The sequence below is a fragment of the Rhineura floridana genome, chromosome 2 (genome assembly GCF_030035675.1).
Source record: "Rhineura floridana isolate rRhiFlo1 chromosome 2, rRhiFlo1.hap2, whole genome shotgun sequence".
Taxonomy (NCBI): domain Eukaryota; kingdom Metazoa; phylum Chordata; class Lepidosauria; order Squamata; family Rhineuridae; genus Rhineura; species Rhineura floridana.
This window is the reverse complement of record NC_084481.1, coordinates 191,739,996-191,750,223: the sequence shown is the minus strand read 5'-3', so window position 1 is coordinate 191,750,223 and position 10,228 is coordinate 191,739,996.

The following is a 10,228-nucleotide window of genomic DNA, read 5'->3' as shown; positions in this document are numbered from 1 at the left end:
GTGGGATTCCTTCCATGTGCAGGCAGTGCACCTATGCTCAACTGGATTGAGCTCCTCAAGTCTCCAGTTCTCTCTCCTCACAAGAGAACAGATGCTGTAAATATCTGCTTACCTAGAATTTCCTATTGCTCCAACATATTGTTGTTGGATTGTTATTCAGGGTAAAGTGGGCTAGAAATTGAGATAGATAAATTTATTTGTCTTTATAAATGTACAGTATTGATTAGCTAACAGAATAAATGTTAAGTTCAGTACAGTATCTATAAAGGGGTGGGGATTCCAAGCCATTCTTTTCCGTTTCCCTCTTAAAACCCTTTTCCTTTACCTTTTCACTCAGAAATGGCTGAAATCTTTGCTATCATCCAAGTGGCTCACTTCACAAAGATTTTCTAGAAAGTCTGACAACAGGAGTCCTTCTGCTCATAAGAACTATCTTCTAACTGAAGCTGTGAGCACACTAGTTGCCACATCAAAGCGTTTCCATTAGCCACACCTGGAGGGGGAATAGGTTGATCTACTGATCAGTTGTGGAATCTCTTTGAAGCTGAATTTTCTAAAAAAAAAACCCACCAGGGTTTACAGTAAAAAGGGGTGGAAGTTGACTGGCGTCATGTACCCCCATTTTCAGAAAAGAGTGGTGGAGATGCACTGGAACCAGGAGAACAGTGAGTGTGTCTTGGGCTAAATAAGTAGCACTTTGCTTTATAATCTGTCATGTTAAATAATGGACAGATTCTTATTCCAGTTGCATTTGTCTTCATTTCATATCCCCCTTCATCATAGTTCTTTCTTTTTCCAATCTCTTAGAAGAGAAAGGGGTACACTAAAGAAGCTGGGAAATGTGCAGATAGGCTCCATCAACAGACAGTGCAGGCCCAATATTTACATTTTTTATTCAGGAGGAGGAGATAGGTTTATATGAAGATGTTTATGTATCATAATTAAAAGCGCAGCCTCAGTAAAAACTGTGTTTTAAACACACATTTCTTAGTTAAGAAAAAGTAAGATGAGTATGTGATAGCTTAATAAAACAAGTAAAAAACCATTTAGAACGTTTAAGGGCCAATCCTTTTCCCAAGAAAGTAGATTGCAGCCTTAAATATTCAAAAGTATAAGAAGTACAGACATCTAAGAAAATTTCAAACTAAAAAATGGCAGTGGAAATCTGGATTGTATTTCTTCAGAAGGGGAAACGAATGCACATAAAAGCTAGTTAGTATCTCCTTTCTGTAGCTTTCAGCCTTTCAGTTGAATCAAGAGGTGCCCCCCCCCAGTCATATACATATTCCATATCCATATTGCTGAAATTTGCATAAATGTATACCTTCTGTCTTCCTAGGAGTATGTGATCTGCAGCTTTCATTTGTTTATACAGCAGACAAACAGCATGCTCCCTATCCTGGAAGCATAATAAGGCTACAGCATGAGGGGAAAGGCCAATTAGGCTATGAGAAATTGAAAGACATGGGCACGGAAGTGGTTCATTTACGCCTCAGTTTAGAAAAGTATGTGTATACTTCTTAAGGATCTGCTTGAGTTCTGATGTTAAAAAGGGCTTCTTTTTAAAGCTTGCCACTAAATATTCAAATTTGTGAAAGAGGATCAGCCCAGTCCCCTTTAACATGCACCCCCACAGCCATCTTATTTTATTTATTTATTTATTATTTGATTTATACCCTGCCCTTCCTCCCGGCAGGAGCCCAGCAATATTACAGTAATGGGGCCAGACTACCCCAAAGATCAATAAGGAAGCTCTAAATTAAAAAACAAATTCAAAAGACACAGTCGACTGTATTCACCTTATTTTCGGTACGGAAAACCAGAGGTAGGAAGAACATGGAAAGAATAGAGATACGTTCCTACACCACAAAAAATAAAAGCAGTTGAACATATTTCAGCAAACTTTTTATTCAAAATTAACAATACACATGTCTGAAATGAAACAACCAGGTCAGGTAAGCCTTGCATACAGACCAATTGAAGATTTCTTCCAAAATGCATCCTGGGATGCCTCCCTTGCCTTTTCTCCTTTATCATGTAGTATCTTGCTATAGCAATCTAAAACTTTGACCACAGTTCTCCTCTATATACTCAAGCAGGCAGGCAAGGGGCAGCCATCAATATCACCTTCTGCTTGCTCTCTCTCTCTGTGCCATCCTCCCCTAGACTCAAGCAGCCACTTCCAAAGCACTGTTTACTGTGGAGGCACCTGCGCCCCCTAGCAAGGAGTGCCATACCACCACGCATGAGACAGCTGCCTGCAGCAGCTTCAGTCCAATAGACAAGGAGCCACATTCTATGTCAAAGTGTGCACCCCCATCCCACCCCCCAAAAAAGAATTTGTTGAAAGAAGCTTCTTTCCTGAAGGATTTGTTGAGGTATTTCTATACAAAGAATGTATGAAGAGGCTTTTTATTATTAGAAAAAGTGCTTTTGAGATGCAGGGGAATATTAAAATGCAGAGAAAGCACTAAGAATGATTCATCTGCACTAAGGCTTCTATACCATATACACATTTAAATTCCATAGAATACAGTTGGATTTACTTCAAAGTACTTATGCATAGGATTGTACTGTAAGTCATAAAAAGATACAGCCGAGCATATTCAGTGTATATGATAGATGCACATACTTTCATTACTGAAATGCTAGGTTATATCTGATGACTAAATCATGTGACTACATGAATAATTATTAAACATTTATCCTTCTCATTTTACTCCTCTCCAGGCATCAGTCACATTGCTTGTTATGTCAGAGCTTACAGTTAGATTACAAATGTCTTGACAGAATGATGTACCTATCTACAATAGCACTGTTCCCACTCAACTTTCCTAGTGCTACTGCAGTTGTTAAGATCCAGTTCCACCCAGTGCAGCAGTGGTGAACACAGGATTCTAAATGGTCATCAGCATTCTAAACTCCTGGAATCCAATCATGCTCAGAACAAGTCTAGACAATGTCAGCATTCTGACCAAGAAAGATTTCCACCACCACTGGAAAATTGTGACAGCAAGTCAGATGTGAATTAGGATTAGCATCACATGTGACTGAGTCTGCTTCATTCACAGATAGCGATGATGGCTAACAAAGGCCTGGGATGTTAACATTCCTACCATCTTTATATATTTTAAATATATAATAAAGACAACTTATTTATTTTAGCTACTTCTATGCTCCCTTTCAGAGCAGAGTTCTCTGAAAGTGGCTTACAAAAGATAATTATCTTCATATATATTGCAAGACAATTTACATATACATTGCAGAAATATTATACTTCCAAATTTTTCACAGAACAATCCACTTGAAGTGTTTCAGTTCATAACTCCAGTGATCTTCCTTTTACCAATCCACCTGTGATCCACTCTGTTGCATCTATCCATCAAAGTTGTTCCAAGCCCTTATACCTTCCCCCACTCTGGCTTTACCACCCTCCTTGGATGGTCTGATACATCAATCTGTGAAACTTTGTGTGTAACAATGGACATAACTTTGGAATATCAGCAGCAGTCCAGATGACGTTTAGACTGTCTTAACTTTCTGTTCAACAAAGCCCTCTACATCTGCATGACAGGCAGTAATTCAGCAGATCAGGAAGCTAGGGGTTGCGTCTTCTTTTCCCTCTGGTGGCAGTTGAGAGCTGGAGCAAAGGAGGCTGTCAGCTGAAGCTCTATATAAGCCGATAGTCTCACATATCAATTCACTAATAGGCAAAAAGCCTTGCAGTTTAAGAATACCTATAGCCAACAGGTATTTCTATCAAACTTTAAAAAGCAGGGAAATTGGGCAGCTATAGAGAATGCACTAGGGGAGCAGGAGACCTGACCTCTCTGAGATATTGTATGTACTGCCCTACAAATGTGTCAAAATGCAAACAATTTGGGTTGGTCTTTCACAGTCCAATCCAGTTCCTGTGTAGCTTGGAAGAATTTGGTAACGTGCCTCTGAGCATATGGGGAGTGGTGGCAACACCTGCAATCACCCCAAATAATAGAAACAAGACATGTGCTGTGCTGATCTTGGGAGAAGGAGGGGATTAGAAGGGGATGGGGATGGGAAGGGAGGGGCAAAGGAAGGGTGAGGGAAGGGGCAAGAGGGAGAGGATAGGAGGGAGGAGAAGGGAGGGTGGGTCCAGTGGCATCACTAGGGGGGTGCGGGGGGTGCGGACCGCACCTGGTGACACCATCCGAGGGGGTGACACCCAGAGCTGCCCTGCCCCTAGGCACCGGCAAGCAGGGCAGTTGCAGGGACCCAGGGAAGCAGCAGCAGCAATGACGAAGGGCACGCCAGAGAGGGGAAGAGAGAGAGATAAGCGACCCCCCAGGCAATAAGCCGCGAGGGCCTGCCCCCAGAGGAGAGGCAGTCTGCAGGGCCAATCGGCTGCACCCTCCCATTTTACCTTCAGCCTCCCTTCCCTTCCCCTACAAGGCTGGTGTCCACGCCCCCTCCCGGTTGCCTGGTGAAGCCTGAGGCCTGGCTGGGGCCTGCTCGCCACTTGCCGCCTGCTGAGATGCCGCACGGCTTCAAAGCTGGAGACCTCGTCTTCGCCAAGATGAAGGGATACCCGCACTGGCCCGCCCGGGTAGGTCTGTGTGAGAGAGATTAAAAGAGCAGGGGGGGCAGGGAGGGAGGGAGAAAGAGTGCTCCTTGTCACCTGGCAACCACGCCCCTCCCTCCCTCCCGCACTGGGTGACACCAACCCTAGTGACGCCACTGGGTGGGTCTGATCATTTGCATACTTTTTGAGTTCAGTGGGATTTATTTCTGTGCAATCATGTTTAGGATAGGTGAAACTGACCTGAGGGAGAGGCAGGGAAGGGAGGAGAAGGGGGAGGGGAGGAGACTGGGTGGGTGAGCACTGGGCAGAGGGGAAGTCCCTTTTCTTTCCAAAAGGAAAATGTTATGAACAGTATCATTCTTTTCCAGGGTTTCCCCTACCTTTTTATTCTACAGCAGGCACATGTAGCCTCCCACCCAAATTTAAACCAAAGCTGTCCCTGGCCATATCCACACCAGACCTTTATTTCACTTTATTTCTCCCAAAGACTCCTGGGAAGTGTAATTAGTGAAGGGTGCTGAGAGTTTCTAGGCAATGCCCTGTTCCCTTACAGAGCTTCAATCAGACCGGCTGACTGTTAAACCACTCTGGCCACTGGAGCTCTGTCAGGGGAATAGGAGTCTCCTCTCAGCACACTTCACAAACTACACTTCCCAAGATTCTTTGGGGGAAGCCATGACTGTCTAAAGTGAAATAAAGGCCTGGCGTGGGTGTGGCCCCGATTAGGCAAGTCCAGCAGCTGTGAGTCTGACTTTTAGAACACTGACAGGTGGTTCTTACTGAGCATGCCCAACATTATCATTGAGTTTAAGCCAAAAATTCTTAAATTAATTAAAAATCAGCCAGGCATTTTTTAAACTTTTAAACTGCAGAGGATGAAGGTCAGACTATGGGGCAAGGTCAGTAATAGGATTACAGGTGAACATGGATGATTTTTAATTAATTTCAACAGATTTGACAGAAAAAAGTCCAAGAGGGTTTCTCTCTCTTTTTACACTTTGAACTCTCGATTCTCTGACTGCTTTGTGTATCACCATGAAAATTTAGAGGGCTGTTAAGCAAGCATTTCTGAGTTCAGGACTATAAGCTTTGTAAGGTTTTGTTTCATAATGATCTTATGGAAAGCAACAGAATGGCATGGGGGGGTATTTTCAATTTAACATTGCGGAATGTGAAAATTCCTTGCTAGCTATAGTATACAGCCACTTTTGTGGCTGTATAATCCTGGCTGTTTGAGGGTTGCTTTCCCATTTCTGTTTTGCATGGCAACACAGACAGGTTTAATTATTCCAACTCCACAGACTTGAAATCAGAGATGATTGCTTCATTTCTGATTACTTCCTTGTTCCTAAGGGATGAAGAACCTTTGGCCATCTAGATATTGGTGGACTCCAACTCCCATCAGCCCCAGCCAGCATGGTCAATGGTCAAGGAGTCAGAAAAAAATGGCAGCCAATTTACAGTATTAAAATAAAAACAATGTGAACTTGTGAAACTGCCTTGTACCATTGGTACATCTAGCCCAGTACTGTCTACTCTGACTGGCAACAGCTCCCCAGGGTCTCAGGCAGAGGTCTCTCATAACACCTGCTGATTGACCCTTTTAACAGTAGATGCCAATAACTGAAGCTGGACTGCAAACCTGCATGCAAAGCATGTGCTCTACCACTGAGCTGTAGCCTCTTCCCTTAATGCTTTCTCAAATAGTGTTGCAAGAAAAGTAGGTACTGAACAGGAATTTACATTTTTTTTCTTTTTCGGAGAGGAGTGGAATCTTGTCTGTCATCCTATTCTAATACAGGAGTGTCTCACTGATTTCGGTAGCGACAAGTGGTTATTTCAAAGTTGCTGTTAATTCATGGCTTCTCTTATATCTCCCCCTTTTAAACATGCCACTTCCTATCATTTTTTCCTAACAGTACAAGTCTGTCAGGAAAAAGGTTTTTTTTAAGCTTTAGGACAGGTTTAAGGAACCTGTGAGCCTCGAAATGTTGATTCTAAGGTTCAGGTTGGTTCATACAGGGAAAGACGGTCTTTAAGGTATTGGGGCCTCAAGCCATGCAAGGCTTTATAGGCTGAGTTGGAGTCAGAAAAAATTGGCAGCCAATTTAGGTAGGCCAGATCTGAGTTATATGTTCTCAGACCATCTAGCAATCTGGTCACTACACTCTGCTCTACCTGCAATTTTCAAACCATCTTCGAAGGAATCTCAACATAAAGTGCATTGCAGTAATGTAAGCTAGAAGGTACCAGAAAACAGGTACCACCAAAGTTAGGCAATCCCCATCCAGGTAAGATCACAGCTGGGCCACCAGCTGAAGCTGGTAGAAGGCATTCTGCACCATGAAGGTTACTTGTGCCTCCAGTGATAATGATAAATCCAAGATTATCGCCAAGCTGCACACCTGCCTTATCAGGGGGAGCAGGGCCCCATGAAGAACTGGTTGTACCTCATCCATCTTCATATGGGAACCACTTACTGACAGTATCTCTACCGTGTCTGGATTGAGCTGCTGTTTGTTGACCCTTATTCAGTCCATTACCAAGGACAGGCAATGGTCAGGCACTAGTAGGTAAACAGACAGCTTTTGTATTTAAGACTATAACAATTAGATTGGAAGAGTTCATTACTAGACCCTGCCCTGTGACATTACTGTGCTCAGTGAAATTATTGCTCTGGGCTGCTGGCCACCTGGCAACCTTATAAGATATTTAGTGCCTAGTGATGTCACAGGGCAGGGTCTAGTAATGAACTCTTCCCACCTAATACTACTATGAAAAAGCTGTCTATTAAGCAGTGAACACCTAGTGTATGTTCTTGTAAGTCTACTGTTACTAAGCAATACCTTCTACACATGCTAAAAGGTGATTTTGGAGCAATGCATCATGGAGGCAACAAGAGCACTAGACTCAGACACCCAGAAATTGCCTGTTGTTTTTTGACTGGAAAATTGCCACCTTTTTTCAGTCAGGCTTCTGTGTCTTTAACAGCTGTACGAAACAGAAATCCCACAAGTAAGAAGTGTTCTCCATCACAAGGGGCATACTGCATCTGTTTAATGTGTCAACATGGGGTGGGGAGAGAGAATACTGAAGGCCACCTTGACCTCCTTGGAGATTGAAATGAAACAGATTAAAAAACCCTAACCAAATGAATAAAGAAATATTCTGTTGAAAGCCAGTCAGTGAATGCCCACGTACCTGTTTCTCCTGCACATGTATATGCTTCTCACAAATATACTGTTACTATCCAAGTACAAAAGGGGAAGGGGGAGACAAAAATGCATAAACAAATGTATAAGGATGACATAAGCAACGCCTAACTAATCTTTTTTCAGACCCTGTATGTCTTCGTGACAGATTCATGCCAGGTGGTCTGGCCTCTGCTACAGGGCGCTGCAAACAATGGTCTGGACATGGTTACTCCTAAAAAAAATTCTGCTGCTACTTCAAACAGCGGTATTCTCTATAGACATTATAGTGTTACAAACACAGGAGCCGTACCGTGTGTGTGTGTGTCAACCCTATCACGTAGTGGGAGGGGGAACAAACCGTTCACCGCACTGCTTGTTCTCCAGAAGGAAGCGGCCTCCCCGTCCCTCTCGTACCCCCTATGGCTCCCCTTCTACCATCCTGTCGGGGCGACTGGAATCACGCCCCCTTTCACTTCACTGTCTCTCTCTCTCTCCCGCCCTTTTTCGCGCCCGATTGGAACTCCCCGCCCATAGAGACGAAGGAAAAACAATATCACAACACTCCCAACAGTGCGGAGGCCAGCAGTCGGGGATTCTTCCGAGAAACCAGAGGGACGGAGGAAATAGGCAATGAAGCGGGAAAGAGGGCCGGTTAGGTTAGCTAGCTCGAAAAGCTGGGAAATGAAGCGCAAAAACCGAGCGGGGGGCTACAGACGCTCGAGAGGGAAGAAAGAAGGCCGCGTCGGCGATCGTATTTGCTCCGCCAGCAGGGAGGGATCCCTAGTTTATTCGGGGATTTAGGACGGTGGAACTGCGTCCTGGATACGAAGGGACTGGGAAGAAGGGCGCGACTTTCTTCTTCTTTACAGAAAAGGCTGCAGCTTCCTGCTGCAAGACTCCCCATGCCTAATGAGGACAGGTTTTACCCACGTGGCGGGGATAACTGCATTCACCGAATGCCTCTGCGTGTTACCCAGCGGTTCAAGTAAAGGCACAGTACCTTTGTTTGCGTGACGAAGGTGGCAGCCCGCAGCGTTATATAAGGAAGGGCGGAGAGAGCTGCTGAGTTTTTTTTAGAGAGGGTTTATGAGGCGGTGGTTGCCATGCTAGCTTCATAGAATAGGATACAAAGCAGGTTTTTAAAAAGTGATATTTATCAGACATAAAATTTTCCCAGCTGACAATTTCTCCCAGACTTTGCATTGAAACATTAAAAAAAGACGAGGAAGGGGCGGGGATGCAACAACTAGCGCAGGCTTCATAACCAACAGGCCTAATTTGGGTTGATGCCAGTGTGCTGAACCTTGTTTGCTGCTTGGCACAGGTCATGCACTGAATCAGCACCATTTGAATGCACTCTTTAAAAGTTGTTGTGTCAAGGACAGGCTAGAGACTGGAAGGATGCATCAGATGCCCTAATCAATAATAGTTTTGAAGGGCCCCAAGACCCTTTGTTACTGCAGCAGACTACTCTTCTAGAAGGCAAAATGTGTACTATGCATGTTTTTTAATTTCATAGAAATCTTTGTTAGATGATCCAGTGCAGAGTTGAGTGAAAGCCTAAAGCTGACATATGCCTACAACAGCCTCAATGAGGCCTGTATTGGCGACCGGATATCAGAAGATAACAGCAACCTACTTTGTCTTTTCAGTTTTACAGTTGTACATTTCTGTGTTGACTAATTGCTGGATTATAGAAGAATATAAAGAGTTGGGTTTCTTCTTTCAAGGAACTCACAAAGAGAGTTCTTTAAGAAAGGATGAACAGCTATTAGAAGGGATCGACAGAGATACAGCATTATTTTTATTTAAAATATATTTATATGCCAACTTTCATCAAAATTGATTTCAGGGCAGTTAATAATATTACAACAATTTTAAAAATACAACCCTAATAAAACAGAGATACAAACAACAAATAAAGATTTACCGATGTACAGTATCATACTTTAAAAGCCTGGGTCAACATTATCTAACCAGGGCACTACATCTGCAAGTGTTGCTGCCTCAGTTCAGGGGTGGGTAGACTTCAGGCTTGCAAGATCTTATTTTTTTTACAAGAATCCTGAAGTCCACCAACTGGAGCAGAATACTGTACTGGAGTTGCGGGGTGATGTAATCCAAAACATCTGAAGGGTGTCAGGCTGGTGAAGGCTGCCTCAGAATAAGGAGCGGAGTGCCTCCAAGCACTTGTTAAAGCCAAGAATTTGTGTTCAGTATCAGAACAGCTCACAGTCCTGTCACAAAACTCTTTAGCTCAGCAACCTATTTTAGAAACCAGAAAAGCCTTTTGTTGTTGTTGTTGTTATACAGCTGGGAGTTAGAAACCTTGGCTGAACTACTATGAATTGCCCAGATTTACCTTCTGCCTAACCGTGCCCCACTTTGTTTATATTACTGCCTTCTCAAGTGCCACTAGGACATCACCAAGTAGGTTATGATCCACCAATAGCTTGAAGATACTGAAAAAATGTCA